Consider the following 19049-nt stretch of genomic DNA (forward strand, 5'->3'; position numbering starts at 1 on the left):
GAACCGCTCGGTCACAGCGGCCAGCCACGCTGATTGAAAGTAGTGGTTGGTATGTAGTGAATGTCTCTCGAAGATGTAATTTTTCCGTTCGCCTATAACAGTGGTTGCTAACTTAACTCCCACAGAGTACTGCCACTCTGTCAGCGCCCAGATTCGTCCACATACGACATACGATGCTGGTTCAATAAGTATGATAACAAGAGCTTTCACAGTTGTATAAAAATCGTGTGTGAATTACATTCCATGGATCTATGCCCTCCCGCCCCCCCCCCCCCACCTACTAAAACTCCCTCCAAATCCTTGAGCACCATGCACTCCGCCTCGCTTATTGCATCCGTCTCCCATCACCCATGTGGATCCTTTATAATCTGATTCCCTTCCCCATCTCCTCCTGTTCCTCAAACAAATACAGATCCTATATGTCTCCCACAAACTGGATCCCCCCCTCCCATCCTTTGGTTCCCCCCATCCTCTCCCATCCTAACCCGTTGCTGCCCCTGTAACACAGTATCCCGCCTGGCCTCCAACTCCACACACTCCAAACCCTCACCCAAGGTGGCTTCCGCCAACTCCCCCTCCTGGATGATGTCCTCGTGCCCTCCATCTACCCCTCCTACCAGACCTAATCCCTCCTCCTCAGGGCTCCCTCTCCAAGTCCTATCAGACCTAATCCCTCCTCCTCAGGGCTCCCTCTCCCCCTCCCTCTCCCCCTTCCTTTCTTCCTCCTTTTCTCCTGCCGAACACCTTCTTTCTCCTATTCACCCCCCCCACCGCCCCCCTCCTACCCCTCTCCTGGTTTCCCCCTACCATGTCTCCCCCTCCCTTTTCTTCCCCCCCTCCTCCCTTACCAAGTGGTAGGTCCTCTTCAGTGCAGTGATTTTTAACGTTTTCGTTGTGGTGTCAGTGTTACTCCACTGCCGTGTGCAGTGCTCCGTTCCAGCAGCACCAACAGTGTCGCCAGCATCATCGATGTGTGTTCCCACTGTTGTTTCTTTGTTTTTCGTGTCGACTCACAGTGTTCGTTCTGCGTATGTGTGTGTGGCTCTCGTCTATGTTGTTTTTAAATCTACAGTTTATACTCATCTATTTTTGTTCTTGTTTCTTTTTTTCATCACTTTATACCGTTCTCTGTTGCGCGTTCGTTTCTCATTTGACTCTGTTGTTTCTGTAATTCTCTTGGCTGAAAGAGCGTATTGTGCCACTGCCAGCCCGCTACATTTTGGGGAGTGAAATAACAATAAAGAAAAAAATAAATTCCATGTCTAGACATGAGGTGTACAGAAAAGCAATGCCTCCAAATTTGTACGTAAAAACGCTTTTACATCCGCAGTCTCTGTGTCTACAAATATGCAGCCCTCTGTCGCTAGACGGCTCCGAATTGTAACGTGTAACATGGCGGTGTGTAACGTAACTATGTCAGTGCGTGAGAAACAGCATGCTGTAATCTAGCTTCGAACTGGAAGATTTCAGGCACATATGGAGCACCCTCACCTGTCGCAGCACTCGTGGGTGGCCTGGCCATACCTTCAGTTCACTATCATCGATCATCCTCCATACAGTCTCGACTTGGCATCATCCGAGTTTCATCTGTTTCCAAAATTCAAAAAGAACACCTCCGAGGACTTTACTTTGATAGTGATGAAGCGGTGAAAGCAGAAGTGAGATTGTGGCTCCGTGAGGATAGTCAAACATTCTACTGTGTCGGTATCAACAAACTGGTCTCCCATCGATACAAATGTGTTCGTCACCAGGGTGATTACGTTGAGAAATAAATTGCACATAAGAGGAATAATCATGTGGAATGTTAATGACGCTCGTTTTGTTTAAAAAGCTTTATGAGTTTTTACCTAAAACTTCGGAGGCATTACTTTTCATCATGTCCCCGCAGAAGAGACGATGGTGTTCTCTAATACCGCCCGTAGATGGAAGTAACTGTGCCGTTTCGCTTCTAATTGTGTAGCGTCCCACGAGGAACGGTCAGTATTGAGGGATATGACAGGAAGGATTGTTCGAAACGAAGAAGTCTAGTAAACATGGGCTCTAAAATGGATACCTTAAGCGCTATGAGCACGTTTTCAGTAGACGAGCTGTTTTTCACAGTACCGAACATGATTAAGTACTCATACCTCTTGAAATTTGCACTTCAGAGTCCATGTTCACTGAAATTTTTTTCTTGTTTTATCCATACTATAAACTCTCAAAATATGGAAAGCACAGAGGTTACAGTAGAAGAGATTAGACATAAAAACTATTTTAAGTATTGTAACGCGTAATAATGTAAAAAACTGTACTGGAGGAACTGACGTTTCGACCACGGTTACAGTGACCTTTTTTTGGGTCTACAAGTCAGTAGAGCCAGAAGAAGACCATTGTAACCGAGGCTGAAACATTGGTTTCTTCGATACAGTTTTTTACATTATGACGCGACAAGATACTTATAAAACTTTTATGTCAACTGATTCTAGCCGCGGAAGCCTACACAGTTGTATTAGAAGAGATTTGTTTCACAGTAACTAAGAGGTGCTCATAGCTCTTAATGTACGGATTTTGGAGCCTATATCTAATAAACTCTTCCTGTCATTCCTTTAATACTGACCATTACTCCTCGGACACACTTTGTAGTCCTGTATAGTATCCAGACGGAGGAGTTGACGCACACATTGTCGGTGATTAAAGCGCGAAGCGTAACAAGGATTTTACGTTAAAGAAAACGTCTGTCAACTAGAGGAACTTTACAGAACGTGTGTAATGTCAGGCAGATAAATGTGATTTTGACCTCAGCATATTGATAAAGGCAGAACAGATGTACGAGACGAGCAAAGGTCATGTCGACCAAGCACGTACGCCTCAGATGAAGTCGTGTGCCCTGTCCAACGGTCGATTCAAGCCAACTGTCGCATTCATGTGAGGCATACGGCACACGAACTCAGCAAATCAATTAGCATAATTACTCGGATTACTGGAAGACGTCTTCCCCTGGATACCGCAGCAACTCTCAGACGGGAATAAAGCCAAACAAACGAGGTTTTCTCTCCAGTAATTAACGCTGAATTAGTGGCAGGTTGTTCCATTCCCACTCAGTATCGTCCCAGGCGACGAGACTTGTGTGTATCATGTGACATCTTAGTATGAAGGAAGCATCAGTGTCATGGAGGCACCAACTGTTCCCCCCACACTTCCCATACGAAGTTCAAAACAACGCTAAATGCGATGAAAGTAATGCTTACATTTTTTTATAAGCAAGCTGTGCTGTTAGCTGATTTCCTCACCGCGTTCTTGTGTTCCAAATCACTCTGGGTTTTATGCGTCGTATGGAAAACTCGAAAACCGAATCAACTTGGTCAGAGGGCACATCTACATCACACACCGCAAGCTACCTAATGGTGTGCGACGGAGGGTACTTTTTGTACCATTAACTGAGCCCACCAACCCTGTTCAACTCGCGAATGATCCCGTTTGATCTTCTTTATCTCTTCTATCAGTCCTATGTTGGTGGGATCCCAGATAGATGAACAATACTGAAGAATGGGTCGAACAAGCGCCTCATAAGCCACTTCCTTCGAGGAATACATTTCCTTAAGATTCTTCCTATGAATCTGAGTCTGCATCTGCTTTTCCTACTATTTGTTTTATATGGTCTTTCCTCTTGAAGTAGGTCTGGATAGTTACTCCTAGATATTTTCCGCCAGATATTGTTTCCAGCGGTTTCTCGTCGATAGTGAAGCTACACAGTAGTGGATTTCTTTTCCTATGTATGCGCAATAAGTTAAATTTATGTTCATGGTCAAATGCTGGAGCCTGTACCATTCATCAACTGTCTGGAGGTTATTCTGCAAAGCGTCACTATCTTCTGGCGTTGCTATTTTGTTATAGGCAAACGCATCATCTGCGAACAGCCTTAGTGAGCATCCGACACTTTCTACTGGACTATTTACATATACTGTAAACAATAATGGTCTTTCGCACTTCCTTTGGGTACACCGGAAATTACCTTATCATCTGTCCATTTTGTTCCGTTTAGAGCGACGTGTTGAGCTCTGTCTGCAAGCAAGTCTTGAAAGCAGTCACAAATCTGCGCCGATACTCGATAATCTCGCATTTTTTCACTAAATGGCAGCGCGGGACAGTGTCAAATGCCTTCCCGAGGTCAAGGAACACGGCGTCAACCTGAGCTCCATTGTCTACGGCACAGTGGATCTCATGGAGGAACAAAGCGAGCTGAGTTTCACAGGACTTATGTTTCCGGAATCCTTGTTGATTTTTATAAACAGAATTTCCATTCTCCAAGAATAATTCTTGAGCGTAAAACCTGTTCCTTAATTCTAAAACAGATTGACGTCAACGACATAGGGTATATTTGTGCGCGGTTCTAGGCGCTTCAGTCTGGAACCCCGTGACCGCTACGGTCGCAGGTTCGAATACTGCCTCGGGCATGGATGTTTGTGATGTCCTTAGGTTGGTTAGGTTTAAGTAGTTCTAAGTTCTAGGGGACTGATAACCACAGATGTTAAGTCCCATAGTGCTCAGAGCCATTTGAACCATTTATAATTGTGCGCATCTGTCCTACGGGACTTCTCAAAAACGGGAATGACCTGTGCTTTCTTCCAATCACCAAGTTGGAACGATTGCAGAAGACGATTCGGAGGAGACAATCGAAACTGCTTTTGAAAGTTGTCGTGTTGTTGCACGCAAACACGGTCAGCCTTATTACGTCAAGAAGGTAGTAACAACAAATAACACATAATGGTACATGGGCCCTAACCTTTAGGCTTACATCCCTTTATCCATAATTGTACGTTTCACTCTTGTCCTTTGAGATGAATTTTTTGCTAAGAAGTTGTCCCATTCCCATATTTTAAAACATCAGAAATTATAGAATACGAGAAATTAAAGGTGAAACAGACACTATTCTCGATGCCATAGACAGAAACATATTAACTTGGTAACCAATGAGCAAAAAGAATCTGTGGATGGACACCAGCTGAACGAAGGGAACGCGGAAGTCCACCTAGAAAATGGATGCTTGATGTTAGAGATGCGATGAATTCAACGGGCTTTAGGAAAAAGATGGGACAGATATAAGAAACTATGGAAGCCAAGAAGTGTAAGACGACGACAGTCATAAAAAAAGCATATGTACAATGAGGTGACAAAAGTCATCGGATAGCGATATGCACACATTCAGATGGCGGCAGTATCGCGTACGCAAGGTATAAATGTCAGTGCATTGGTGGAGCTGTCATGTGTACGCAGGTGATTCACGTGGAAAGATGTCCGATGTGATTATGGCTGCACGACGGGAATCAACAGACTCTGAATGCGGAATGGTAGTTGGAGACAGACGCAAGGGGCATTACAATTCGGAAATCGTTAGGGAATTCAATATTCTGAGATCCACAATGTCAAGAGTGTGCCGAGAATACCACATATCAGGCACTGGCTCTCACCATGACCACGCAGTAGCCGACAGCCTTCACTTAACGACCGGGAGCAGCAGCATCAGGTTAGAGTTCTCAGCGCTGACAGACAAGCAACACGGCGTGAAATGACCGCAGAAATCAACGTAGAAAGTAGGACGAACGTATCCGTTAGCGCTGTGCGGCGAAATGTGGCATTAATGGGCTATCGCAGCAGACGACCGACGCGAGTGCGTTTGCTAAGAGCACTACATCGCTTGCAGCGCCTCTTCTGGGCTCGTAACCATATCGGTTGGACCCTAGAAGACTGGAAAACCGTGAGCTGGTGGGATGAGTCCCGATTTCATTTGGTAAGAGCTGTTGGTATGGTTCGAGCATGGTGCAGACCCCACGACGCCACGGACCCAAGTTGTCACCGATGCACTGTGCAAGTTGGTGGTGGCTCCATAATGCTGTGTGCTGTTTTTACATGGAACGGACTGGGTCCTCTGGTCCAACTGAACACATCATTGACTGAAAATGGTTACGTTCGACTACTTGGAGACCATCTGCAGCCATTCATGGATTTCATGTTCCCAAACAACGATGGAATTGTTACAGATGACAGTGCGTTGTCAACAGGCTACAATTGTTCACGACTAGTTTGACGAGTACGAGGGAATGATCTGGCCACCCAGATCGCACGACATAATTCCCATCGAACATTTATGGGACATAATCCAGAGGTCAGTTCGGGCACAAAATCCTCCACTGACAACACTTTCGCAATTATGGGCGGCTACAGAAGCACATGTACGTTTGGTGCACGGCATTGTGTGATAGTGAAACATGGACTGTGGGAAAACCGGATTAGAAGAGAATCGTAGCATTTGATATGTAGTGCTACAGACGAAGGTTGAAAATTAGGTGGACTGATAAGGTACGGAGTGTGGAGGTTCTGCGTAGAATCGGAGAGGAAAGGAATACACGCAAAACAATAAGAAGGGACAGGATGATAGAATATCTCTTAAGGCATCAGGTAATGACTTCCATGGTATTCGCAAGGGTAAAGCATATCCCGCTTTAACATTGGCTCTGAGCACTATGGGACTTAACATCTATGGTCATCAGTCCCCTCGGACTTAGAACTACTTAAACCTAACTAGCCTAAGGACATCACACAACACCCAGTCATCACGAGGCAGCGAAAATCCCTGACCCCGCCGGAAATCGAACCCGGGAACCGGGCGCGGGAAGCGAGAACGCTACCGCACGACCACGAACTGCGGACCCCATTAACATTACGGTGGATGAAATAATGGCTGTAAACCTTCAAAGAAGCTTCTATTTTGCAGCTGCAGCTGCAGTTGGTCGTTAAGAAGGTTGTTTTTGTCATGTCAATAGTTTTAAGTGTGTTGACTGGAGCGATGTTCGCCAAGTCACACTTTAGCATTCAACATAATTCCGCTGTCATTCCCTAAGTTCAATGGCAGTGGTCAACAGGCCCGAATTATGATGGCAGTGTTCCACACACATTTTTTACAGTATGTGTGTGGATCAGCTCCATGAAGACAAATTGAGTACCCCATTGCCGCCACATTATACCCTACTTTAGTGTTTTCTGTAACTCATAACTATAACTTCGCCATGAAGCTCCATCAGGCACGTGCATTAGTTTATTTTGACTTGATTGTAGACCATTTCAGGTCAAAAATACTAAACTTGAAATATTTTATATGGCCCGTATTGCCGGATGTTACAGATTAGATGTAGACTTGTTCATAAGTTCATTCATGACCATTTGTGTGCTAAGTCAATAGGATATTCATGCGTTGTAACTATAGCTAAGCAAATGCTTAACATTTACGTCTCAAAAATTTTTTATACCTAGTCATAATAAGGACGATGTTGGCTTTATATTATCCTTCCCACACCTAAGTTCTTTTTAGGTGATTAAACTTCGTGCTTAAGCACAAATTTTTCCTAGACAGGCCATACGTTGTAAGCACGTGATGTATTATCACATCATGGTTCAAAATGGTTCAAAAGGCTCTGAGCACCATGGGACTTAACTTCTCAGGTCATCAGTCCCCTAGAACATAGAACTACTTAAACCTTACTAACCTAAGGACATCACACACATCCATGCCCGAGGCAGGATTCGAACCTCCGACCGTAGCGGTCGCGCGGTTCCAGACTGTAGCGCCTAGAACCGCTCGGCCACCTCATCATGACCAACTAATACTTCATAAATGTTAAGACAGTCGATCTAAGTACGTTCTCCGAGATAGGTTCGCTTATTGTCCCAACAAGTACTCATCACAGAGTTTATGCGCAGGCGCAAGGTATTGCGTCCGCCTAGGCGGGCCTCGTGACGCTACGGTCAATTCCAGTACAGCACTCGTGGCTGCCTCATCGCGAAGTGGGGCCGAGGCAGTTTCAGATAAGTTTTTACAGTCTTACGATAATTTATGGATTTGTAGTTTTAGCTTCACGATGTCCACTATGGGTAAGCGGCAGTTACTTTTATTCTGAAGAAGGTTGGGTTATCCCGACTGAAACCTAGGTAAATCTAGGTAAACTTTGCAACTGAGGCTGTTGGTTTTTAAAATTAAAATTAATATTTATACAGTTGCCGACAGGACCGCGAAACGTTGAAAATATTTAACTTCCATGGTACTATAGCTAACTGTAGATGGTAAAAAGAGGAAGGCAGAGATTGAACTACATCCAGCGAATAATTGAAGATGTAGGTGCTACTGAAGTGCGCGTCATTTACGACACCGGCCGAGTTTAGGTTCGTTCTACGCATCTGACGTCACAAAACACAGTCAGCCAATGAACAGAGAACGCCGTTGCCAGAGCTCGACTGCAGTGCAGAGCACAAACGGGTGACTTCAGTTTTAGAAACGTTCAGTCATAGATAAAGTAATTGAACGAAAGGAATTTCTTGATAGCAGACTTTATTTTATAGAAAGTTTGGAAAAAGCATTCTTTATACCAATTGCTTCATATTCTATTAATTAATTAAACCAAACAAGCAATATGCCTCATAATTCAGGCGACAGCAAGGAAAGGTGTTTGTATCATTCTCACTAACCGCTTTTTCGCAATAAAGAACAGCGGTAATTGTTTATTTCCTATTGTATTTCGACGAGAAATGAGTAATTCATAGTCATACCAACAGTGTTTGTCGGTATTTTGCGCGATTTTTTAAAGTCCTCCGAGAGGACAATTGAATGACGAGCTGCGTTAGCGTAATGGTTAAGGTGTTTGGCTGCTAAGCGAAAGGTTCTGAATTCAAACTTTGTTCACTGCTTAATATTTTCTTTATTTAAAAACAATATCGAAGTGTCTTACTTCATGAATTTTATTCGTTTGAATGTGATTTTTTGAAATTTCTAGTGGCAACTAAAATCGACCATACGGAAAGTATACGCTGTGGACTTTTACCTCTGCAAACTCTTCAAAATTTCATGCAATGGTTTACTACATCTAATGCTGCACAACAACTGCGTTGAACAAGCCGGCCGGAGTGGCCGAGCGGTTCTAGGCGCTACAGTCTGGATCCGCGCGAACGCTACGGTCGCAGGTTCGAATCCTGCCTCGGGCATGGATGTGTGTGATGTTCTTAGGTTAGTTAGGTTTAAGTAGTTCTAAGTTATAGTGGACTGATGACCTCAGAACTTACATCCCATAGTGCTCAGAGCCATTTGAACCATTTTTTGCGTTGAACATCGAAACAAAATTAAGTCATTTATGGGGGGGGGGGGAAGATATCAGTCAAGAAGATGTGTAAAAATCAAAGTTTTGGGCCAAATAGTTTTTGTGAAATCGAATGATAAAGTGTGTCAAAGCAGTCGAAACACCATGTGTCTGCACAGGCGAGCAGCGCAGTGATGACAAAATCGGGCACGTCTCTGTAGCAGCGAAAGGGTTAATGCGCCCGTGGTGGGTTTACTTCATAAACTGCGCGCTCCTCCCTAAACGTTAAGTTTGCGAACTATAATATGGCGCTGCTTCTCTTGGCGCGTGCAACTGGCAACGCAGCAATCTCCCGCGTCTGGGCGGGCATGCGCGAGCCGCCAAGATAAAAGAATTGAACTATAAGACATGAAGAGGCTGGCACAGGAGAGGAAAAGCAGATAAAAATGACTGTAGAACCGCTTAACCACCAGAGACTTATCGACCGGCCAGGGACCATCAACAGAGATTAGGCAAATGTGAACGGGAGGTCGACAACAAGAGGGAAAACTACTACAGAGATGGCGTGGTACAATAACGAGGGGAGTAATCAAAGACCGAAAACCTAGGACATAGAGAAATTTGAGGTTAAATCAGTAGTCTGTAACGAGAACAGTAGGAGATAACGGTGAATACACAGCTGAGGTGCAGCACGGCTATCTTTATGGCGCGGCCACAGACACTAATTGGATGGCAAGGTGGGCTTGGTCCTGCGGCGCCTTGAGGCCAGTGCTAAAGAGGCGATACTACAGCTTGCAGATGTAGCAGTACCATCTAGTGGCGGTTACCCAGTTCCGCACATACTACCTGTAACGCATTGCGATAGTATCTACAGAACACGCTGATCCTTCAGGGTAACCTAGCTGTCAGGTGCTGCCAACTCTTTTCACCCACGTTCCCAACAGACAGGAGGATCAGACAGACAAAAATCGAGTTTATACTTCAGTGTCATCCAATTCTGAGCTTTGTTTAAAATTTCAAGTCTCTAGCTAATCGCAAAGTTAGTGTAAAATCAACTGCAAAATTGGTATCAAACGGACAGACAGACAAGAAAGCGATCTAATAAAAACATATTAAAAAGAGGTGCATTTCAACGTTATTATAACTAGAGTTAACAAGGAATATTACTGAAAAGTTTAGTAATTATATTTATCCTTAATTATCATAAGTAGCTGTTTCACAATTAAGTTAGCCTGTAGTGCCAAGCTAGTGAAGCCACTTACAAATGACGACCTCACTAGATCAATCACAGCCTCTAACACTTCATAGGATGTACATGTAGCAATTATGGGATAAATGTAAGTAGCAAAATTTGGATGTTAACTTAACTGTACATTATTTAGATTAACCTTTTATTGAAATTATTTTTGTTTCTCGCACAAAAAACATTAAAGTGTGAGCTACCAAAATGGTCAACGTGCTGAAGCACCTACTTCGATTACCCGGCTGATGATTCAACCTGTAGTGCTAAAAAACACACTTGTAAATATTTACCACGATAAATCACAGCAAGGGGTAGGGCAGCGCCTAGAAATAAGAAAGGAGAGTAGCGCGCTCTGGGGCATTTTGCAGCAAACTACCGTAAGTAGACATCCTAGAAATGGAGAGGCTTGCAAACAATAGACTAGAGTGGAGAGTTACATCAAACCAATCTTTGGACTGAAGACCACAACAACAACACATGGGCATACACGACCAGCCAGAACATCATAACCACCAACCTACTATCGACATAAACCGGTCCAGGCGATAGCAACGTCACCTGGTGAGGAATGACTGCTAGTGAGGCACATGCGTCGTGCATGTGGTATCAATAATCGCGTGGTCCGTGTGTAGAATGAGGAAGGCGCGCGATTGAGATGGCCCGGAGCCTCGGCGAGAGCATTTCCGAAATTGATGACTTGTAGGGCGTTCGAGGAGTGCTATGGCGAGTGTCTTCAAGAAGTGGCGAAACCTAGATGAAGCGACGACCAGACGTTTTGGAGTTGGGTATCCACCCCACATTACAGATGTCGGAAGTCGTAGGCTGGGCGGACTGCTAAAACAGGATAGGCAGTGAACTGTGGTGGAACTAGCATCAAATTTTAATGCTGGGCAGAGTACAAGTGTGTCTGAACACACAGTGCACCGAACACTCCCAATGATGGGCCTCCGCAGCTGACGAGCCATTCTTGTACCAACGTTAACACCACGACGTCGATAACGACGACAGAAATGGGCACGTAACTATCGTCACTGGACGCTGGCGCAGTGGCAGGACGTTGCATGGGCTGATAAATCCCGATACCCTCTTTATCTTGCCGATAGGAGGGCGAAACTGAGTCGTCTTGCTGGGGAATAGCTCCTTGACACATGTACAGCGGTACGATGACAAACTGGCGGCTGATCCATTATGCTCTGGGCAACATCCAAATGGGCATCCACGGACCCACTGGAGCACTTGCAGGCACCATAACGGCCAAGGAGTATCGTACACTGGTTGCAGACCACGTACAGCCGTTTAATGATGATCGTGTTTCCCGACGGCAGTGACATTGTTCAACACGATAATGCAATATGTCACAAGGCCAGGAGTGTGATGGAGTGGTTCGAGGGACACAGTGGCGAGTTCCAGTTGATACACTGAGCCCTCAACTCACCAGATCTGAACCCGATCGAACACATCTGGGATGTGACTGGACGTGGCGCCAGAGCTCAGCGTCCCCCCCCCCCCTTTCCCGCAACTCACGAGAATTAGGTGATTTGTGTGTGTCAGCTTCCTCCAGCGACCTTCCAAGGCCTCACCGCTTCCATGACAAGATGCGTCGCCGCTGTTATCCGTGCCGAAGGTGGACATACCGGCTTTTAGGTAGGTGGCATAATGTTCTGGCTGATCAATGTTGAAGCACAGAGACGACTCACTTTCCGGATAACCTATAGCTACGCTCAGCGAAAACTCTACTCCAAAGGTTCTTGAAAAATATGGCCACGTAGGAAAGTAGAAAGACGGTGGAAGGAGACGGCGGGCGAGCGGGCAGCATCTGTTGTCGGTGGTCCGCAGCACCAGCAGCAGCAGCCAGTGGCGCGGTGCCCGCGCTATTTGTAAGGCGTCGTTATTAGTTCCGCGGCGTGCCTACGTGCGGCGCCTGCCCGAGCAGGCTGGATGCCGCGCACCGACGCAGACACGTGCCGATCGACGCCCTCCGGCTTGGCAAACCAGCCTCATCCAAGCCTTCCCTCTTCCACTCGAGATTACACTTCAATTCTGACTCTCCCGTGGCACCTGCTGAAATGTGTCTTCTACGCATTCCTTCATTCCACTTCCATTTCGAGAGGGATCCCTCGGGTATTAAGCCTCACTTTTGGAATTAAGGTCCTATCTTAACACACTAACAGTTTTTTCTGTAGTGACAGTGTTTTCTTATGCAGTGAAATATGTTAATGTATCGTTAATTTAATTAGTTGGTTACCTGTAGCGATTCAGGGAAATCACGCAAAATCTAAATCAGGATGGCCGGACGCGGGATTGAACCGTCGTCCTCCCGAATGCGAGTCCAGCGTGCTAACCACTGCGCCACCTCTTCGTGTCACTGTCAGAAGTAGCCATAAGAAAAAAAATACTCCCTTCTTCATTTTTCATCGTTGGGAGTGGGTGGAACGTACAGGGTTATTCATAAGTGCATTCTAGGTTTCAGAAGTCGACAGCGCAAAAACTACGAGACATGCAGGAAATAGACACATATCAGTGGACAGAGTGTCTCTCTAAGATATTAAACTCATAATACCGGTGCTCAATATGCACACCGTTTCTAGCACAGCAAACTCAAATACGTGCGTGGGATGTATTGTCCTGGAAGGCGTAGCAGCACCACGCTTTGCAAATTTTTCCATTAGTTGCCTATAACGAGACGCGAACTATTTTGATACATCAGTACGGGGATCTAGCGAGCAGAGCGTTAACAATGAAATTTGAAGACAGCACAACCTGCATCTTCAACTACGTCTACGTGATTACTCTACAATTGACAATTAAGTGTGTGGCAGAGGGCTTATTGAACCACCTTAAAGCTATTTGTCTACCGTTCCGCCGGCCGGGGTGGCCGAGCGGTTCTAGGCGCTACGGTCGCAGGTTCGAATCCTGCCTCAGGCATAGATGTATGTGATGTCCTTAGGTTAGTTAGGTTTAAGTAGTTCTAAGTTCTAGGGGACTGATGACCTCAGGAGTTAAGTCCCATAGTCCTCAGAGCCATTTGAACCATTTTTTTTTTCTACCGTTCCACTCTCGAACAGCGTACAATCTGTTCAAATGGTTCAAATGGCTCTGAGCACTATGGGACTCAACATCTTAGGTCATAAGTCCCCTAGAACTTAGAACTACTTAAACCTAACTAACCTAAGGACACCACACACACCCATGCCCGAGGCAGGATTCGAACCTGCGACCGCAGCAGTCCCGCGGTTCCGGACTGCAGCGCCAGAACCGCTAGACGTACAATCTGTAATTATAGGAACTCTGGAAACCATTCACTGGCTCCACTTTAACAGTGGGACATCGATACGTAGTAATAACATACAGCAAATTCCCGCTAGTCCTGCGATAACCTACCGTGGGATACATACGTATCAATGTTAGTGGTACGATTACACAACATTTCCTTGACGACAATCCACGTGCCGCTCTAATTATGGAAGGAATTTGACCTTTCGTCACCTAAAAGATTTAGTTCAATACACATATATAAGAGCAAAGAAAGAAATATTTGAGTTTAGCGTCCAGTCGACAGTGTGGTCATTAGAGATGGAGCATAATCTCCGATTACGAAAGGGTGCGAAAGTAAATCGGCCGTGCCCTTTTCAAAGGAACCATCCCGGCATTTGCGTGGAATTATTTAGAGAAATCACGGAAAACCTAAATCTGGATGACCAAACGGGCATTGGAAGAGTTGTCCTACCGAATGCGAGTCCTCAGTGCTAACCACTACGCCACTTCGCTCGGTACTCGGATATAAGGAGCAGTCAAATGAAAACGAGACAAGCAGAAAGAAAGTAAGCAAGCAAACTGTTTATTATTTCAAAATCAATCGCCACAATTGTTAATATACTATCCCAGTGCGAGACGAGACTCAATGCCTTCACGAAAAAATGTTTGCAATTACCTACGGAAACATGAGTATGAGCAGGCGTGCACCTCTTCATTCAAAGCAAATCATGACCACAAATATCTTTCTTCTGGGCTCCAAAAATTTTGAAACTGCGTGGAAAGAGATCGTGACAGTACGAAGGATGCGTAAGGGCTTCCAAGCGAAACTCCGGCAGTGTGGTCGAAATAGCCTTGGCAACATGTGCGCAGTCATTACCCTGCAATAGAATGATGCCAACCGTCAGTATTCCTAGGCGTCTGGACTTAATAACAAGCTTCGATTTTTGCGAAGTGCCCAAGTGCTGTCGCACCGTATACCAGGAAATCAGTGAGCAGCGGGCCCTTGCAGTCAAGGTGTCATCATGACTTTTTCGGAGCTAGCGTGCCTGTTGTTGTTGTTTCGACCACGCTGCAGAAGTTTCGCTGGGAAGCCCTTAGACGTCCTTCATACATTCCCGATCTCTGTCGATGTTACTGGACCTCTGAAGAGAGACAATCGTCGTCGTCGATTTGCTTCGGATGAAGAGGTGCACGGCTGTGTGTAATCATGGATCCGTAGCAAACCACGAAAATTTTTTCATCAATGCATTGACAATCTTGTCTCACAACTGGGTAAATATATTAACAGTTATAGTGATTAATTTTCAAATAATAAATAGTCTGCTTACTTTTTTCCATCTGTCTCGTTTTCATTTAAGTGCCCCTAACACAGGGTGTATCACAATTAATTAACGCATACAGCTGGAAGTACACGATATTAGCAGCAAAAAATGTCTCAGTAAAAATTGGTTCTAAAAGCCATACCTTAAGATCTATGAGCTTGACTTTTGCAAATGTGAAACCAGCTCTTTTATTGAGCAAGAGCTCATAGATTTTAAGATATGCACTTTAGAGCCAGTGTTGACACGACAATTTTTTCTTGCTTTTGTCCAGACACCTCATCTCAAATATGAAAAGCAGAGAGCATGCAGTAAAAGAGATTTGTTTCAAATCTCTAAAATACAGAGATATAGAAAATATATACATGTCAGTGGGCAGAGCATCTCTCCAAGATTTTGAAGTCACAATACAGGTGCACAATATGACAATATGGGCACCGTTTGAGACATAGCAAACATAAATACTGGCGTGCAGTTCACTGGCACGGATTGTCCGGAAACAGTCTGCTTTTATAACACTAACTATGATACACCCTGTATAAGTTAACTGGTCAAAACATTACCCATCCCCTTAAGAGAGTACCTTTCTGGCTATGTAGCGCTGTTGATGATTGAGAACTGGTGCCAGGCGGTTAAATGATAACAGAATCTGATGTATGAAATCCCCGCAGTAAGATGGGCCACTGGCGAGATGTGACGGATTGGACACAGGATGGAGACACTACACAACGCAGAAGTTAAATTCTGGCTATTTTGGAGCTGAACGACCCAACAGGGCCCTGTTTAAGGAAAGCACTACACTGTCTTGGTCGACAATATTTCCTATTTTTACTATAAGAATGCATTCCATCACTGAATGAGGTCTACTTTAGTAGCTAGTTCTGAAGGAAACCAACGGCTCTCTTAGTTTGCCATTGCGCAGTTGGTACTAACCGCTTACTACTTCGCAGCGCAAGATACCCTCGCAACCGTGACCTATTCTTTATATAAAGAACATATCTAATGGTCTCTGCCATCACTGTGGCAATCAGTAATCGTAACTGGAGAGGCGTTACGTCTAAAAATTAGGATCACCTAAAAGTACTTACATACTAGCGAAAATATTATTTATTTTCTGTCTGTCTCTCTCTCTCTCTCTCTCTCTCTCTCTCTATTTCGTTCCGTAATATTTTTCAATATATTAATACCTGAATGAAATTTTCACTGTGCAGCGGAGTGCGCGCTGATAGGAAACTTTCTGACAGATTAATACTGTGTGCCAGACCGAGACTGGAACTCGATACCTTTTGCCTTTCGCGGGCCAGTGCTCTACCAACTGAGCCACCCAAGCACGACTCACGGGCAGTTGCCCGCGAAAGGCAATGGTCCCGAGTTCGAGTCTCGGTCGGACACACAGTTTTAATCTGCCAGGAAGTTTCATATTACTACCTTATTTGCTACATAAAGATCACACTTCAATTTAATTACGCACCATTAGGTTGGTTCAAATGGCTCTGAGCACTATGGGACTTAACATCTGAGGTCATCAGTCCCCTAGAACTTAGAACTACTTAAACCTAACTAACCTAATGACATCACACACATCCATGCCCGACGCAGGATTCGAACCTGCGACCGTAGCGGTCACGCGGATCCAGACTGTAGCGCCTAGAACCGCTCGGCCACTCCGGCCGGCATTAGGTTGGAGCGAAATAATTATATTGAAACGTTTAACGCTTTGAGCAAACAACAGTGGTTGTCCGGATGTTTTTGAGCACGCACTGCATGAGGCAACACGGCGGGAAGCGTACCACGTGCATGCGACGTCGGACGTAGGTGCCTGCGAAGTTAGCGGAAGCCACCGGCAGAAGAGCAATCGCCAGAGAAACTAGTCTCTGGGGCCGCGGTTAGTCACAACCCAGCCCGGGGAAGTTTGACACCCCTTAGGACGGCGGTTAACGCCCTCGTTGCACACCGGGTCCCGCTGTGGAAGACCAGTGTATAGGTGAGGCGCCACGCTGCGGACTTTATAGGGCAGAGTCTGCCATGATGTTAGCTGCACGGATGTAAGGAAAGAGAGAGGAGCGTGGGAGCGCAACTGGGGTTTGCACCGTAATGCGAGACTGCTTTCTGCAGATGAGGAAGTATTCTCCGATAACACATTTTCTAGCAATATCCAGCCAGCTCTCGACAAATTGTAATCCTGGTTACAAGGATCGGCTGTTACGAGGGCGTGCTGAAAAGTGTTGCCTCCTAACTTTTAGCGTCAAAAGTCTTAAAGCTTTTTAAATAAAACGAAAGTTATAAACATCCTAAGCTTTTATTCTCCCTGTGTGCATATTCACACTGATCAGCAAGAACATTATGACCAACGACCTACTATCGATACAAACCGTCCAAGCTATAGCAGCGCCACCTGGCGAGAAATGACTGCTAGTCAGACACAAGCACTGTGTATGTCGTATCAGAAAGCGTGATTTCCGTGTGTAGAATGGGGAAGCCACGCGATCAACTTGAGTTTGACCGAGGGCAGATTGTGATGAGCCGGAGGCGCGCCACAAGCAGTCTTCTGTTTATCAGCTGGTAATTAGTAAATTGAGAAAGAGTAGTTTATCTCTGAAATACTATTTATTTATGAGGGGAACACATCTAACTGAACGGGTATCGAACATACACTATGTGATCAAAAGTATCCGGACACTCCCAAAAACATTCATATTAGTTGCATTGTGCTGCCACCTACTGCCAGGTACTCCATATCAGCGACCTGAGTAGTCATTACACATCGTGAGAGAGCAGAATGGGGCGCTCCGTGGAACTCACGGACATCAACCTTGTGAGGTGATAGGGTGTCACTTGTGTCATATGTCTGTGCGCAAAATCTCGACACTCCTAAACATTCCTAAGTCCACGGTTTCCGATGTGATAGTAAAGTGGAAACCTGAAGGGATACGTACAGCACAAAAGCGTACAGGCCGACCTCGTCTGTTGACTGACAGAGACCGCCGACAGTCGAAGAGGGTCGTAATGTGTAATAGGCTATCCAGACTATCACACAGGAATTCTAAACTGCAACAGGATCCACTGCAAGTGCTATGACAGTTAGGCGGGAGGTGAGAAAACTTGGATTTCATGGCCCAGAGGCTGCTCATAAGTCACACATCACGCCAGTACATGCAAACGACGCCTCCTTGGTGTACGGTGCGTAAACATTGGACGACTGACCAGTGGAAAAACTTTGTGTGGAGAGACAAATCACGGTAAACAATGTGGCGATCCGATGGCAGGGTGTGGGTGTGGCGAATGCCCGGAGAACGCCATCTGCCAGAGTGTGTAGTGCCAACAGTAAAATTCAGAGGCGGTGATGTTATGGTGTGGTTGCGTTTTTCATGGAGGGTACTTGCACCCATTGTTTGTTCTGCGTGGAACTATCACAGCACAGGCCTACACTGATGTTTAAAGCACCTTCTTGCTTCCCGCGATGAAGAGCAATTTAGAGATGGCGACTGCAGCTTTCAACACGTTCGAGCACCTATTCATAATGCACGGCCTGTGGCGGACTCGTTACACGACAATAACATCCCTGTAACGGTCTGGCCTGCTCAGAGTCCTGACCTGAATGCTATAGAACACCTTTGGGATGCTTTGGAACGCCGACTTCGTGCCAGACCTCGCCGACCGACATCGATACATATCGTGCAGCACTCCGTGAAGAATGGGATGCCATTCCTCAAGAAACCTTCCAGCACCTAATTGAACGTATGCCTGCGAGAGCGGAAGCTGTCATCAAGGATAAGGGCGAGCCAACACCATATTCAATTCCAGCATTACCGATGGAGGTGCCACGAACTTGTAAGTCATTTTCAGCCAAGTGTCCGGATACTTTTGAGCACATAGTGCATAGAAAGAAGTTGGTGCAAATGCATACAGATTTGTTATGTTTCATAACGGATTAAAGCGTATGTGACTCTAATATTACCGACGAAATATTTGCGGCAAACAGTCAGTATTCATGTTATCAAATTTATTTTATTGTGCTTTATAGATTTCCGGTACACTATCGGGTCAAAATTATACCGACACATGTCACGAGAGGCGGACCCGCCAGTATAAAAGAAGGCGAGGAGTGCTGCGTTGTCAGGAGAGAAGCAG

General features: G+C 45.4%; 1 protein-coding gene across 3 annotated transcripts in view; it reads right to left on the reverse strand.

Moving 5' to 3' along the window:
* LOC124777142 (probable inactive tRNA-specific adenosine deaminase-like protein 3) overlaps positions 1 to 19049 on the reverse strand; it is a 517952-nt gene that overhangs the window by 17289 nt on the left and 481614 nt on the right. The window lies entirely within an intron of this gene.

The sequence above is a fragment of the Schistocerca piceifrons genome, chromosome 2 (assembly GCF_021461385.2).
Source record: "Schistocerca piceifrons isolate TAMUIC-IGC-003096 chromosome 2, iqSchPice1.1, whole genome shotgun sequence".
Lineage (NCBI taxonomy): Eukaryota > Metazoa > Arthropoda > Insecta > Orthoptera > Acrididae > Schistocerca > Schistocerca piceifrons.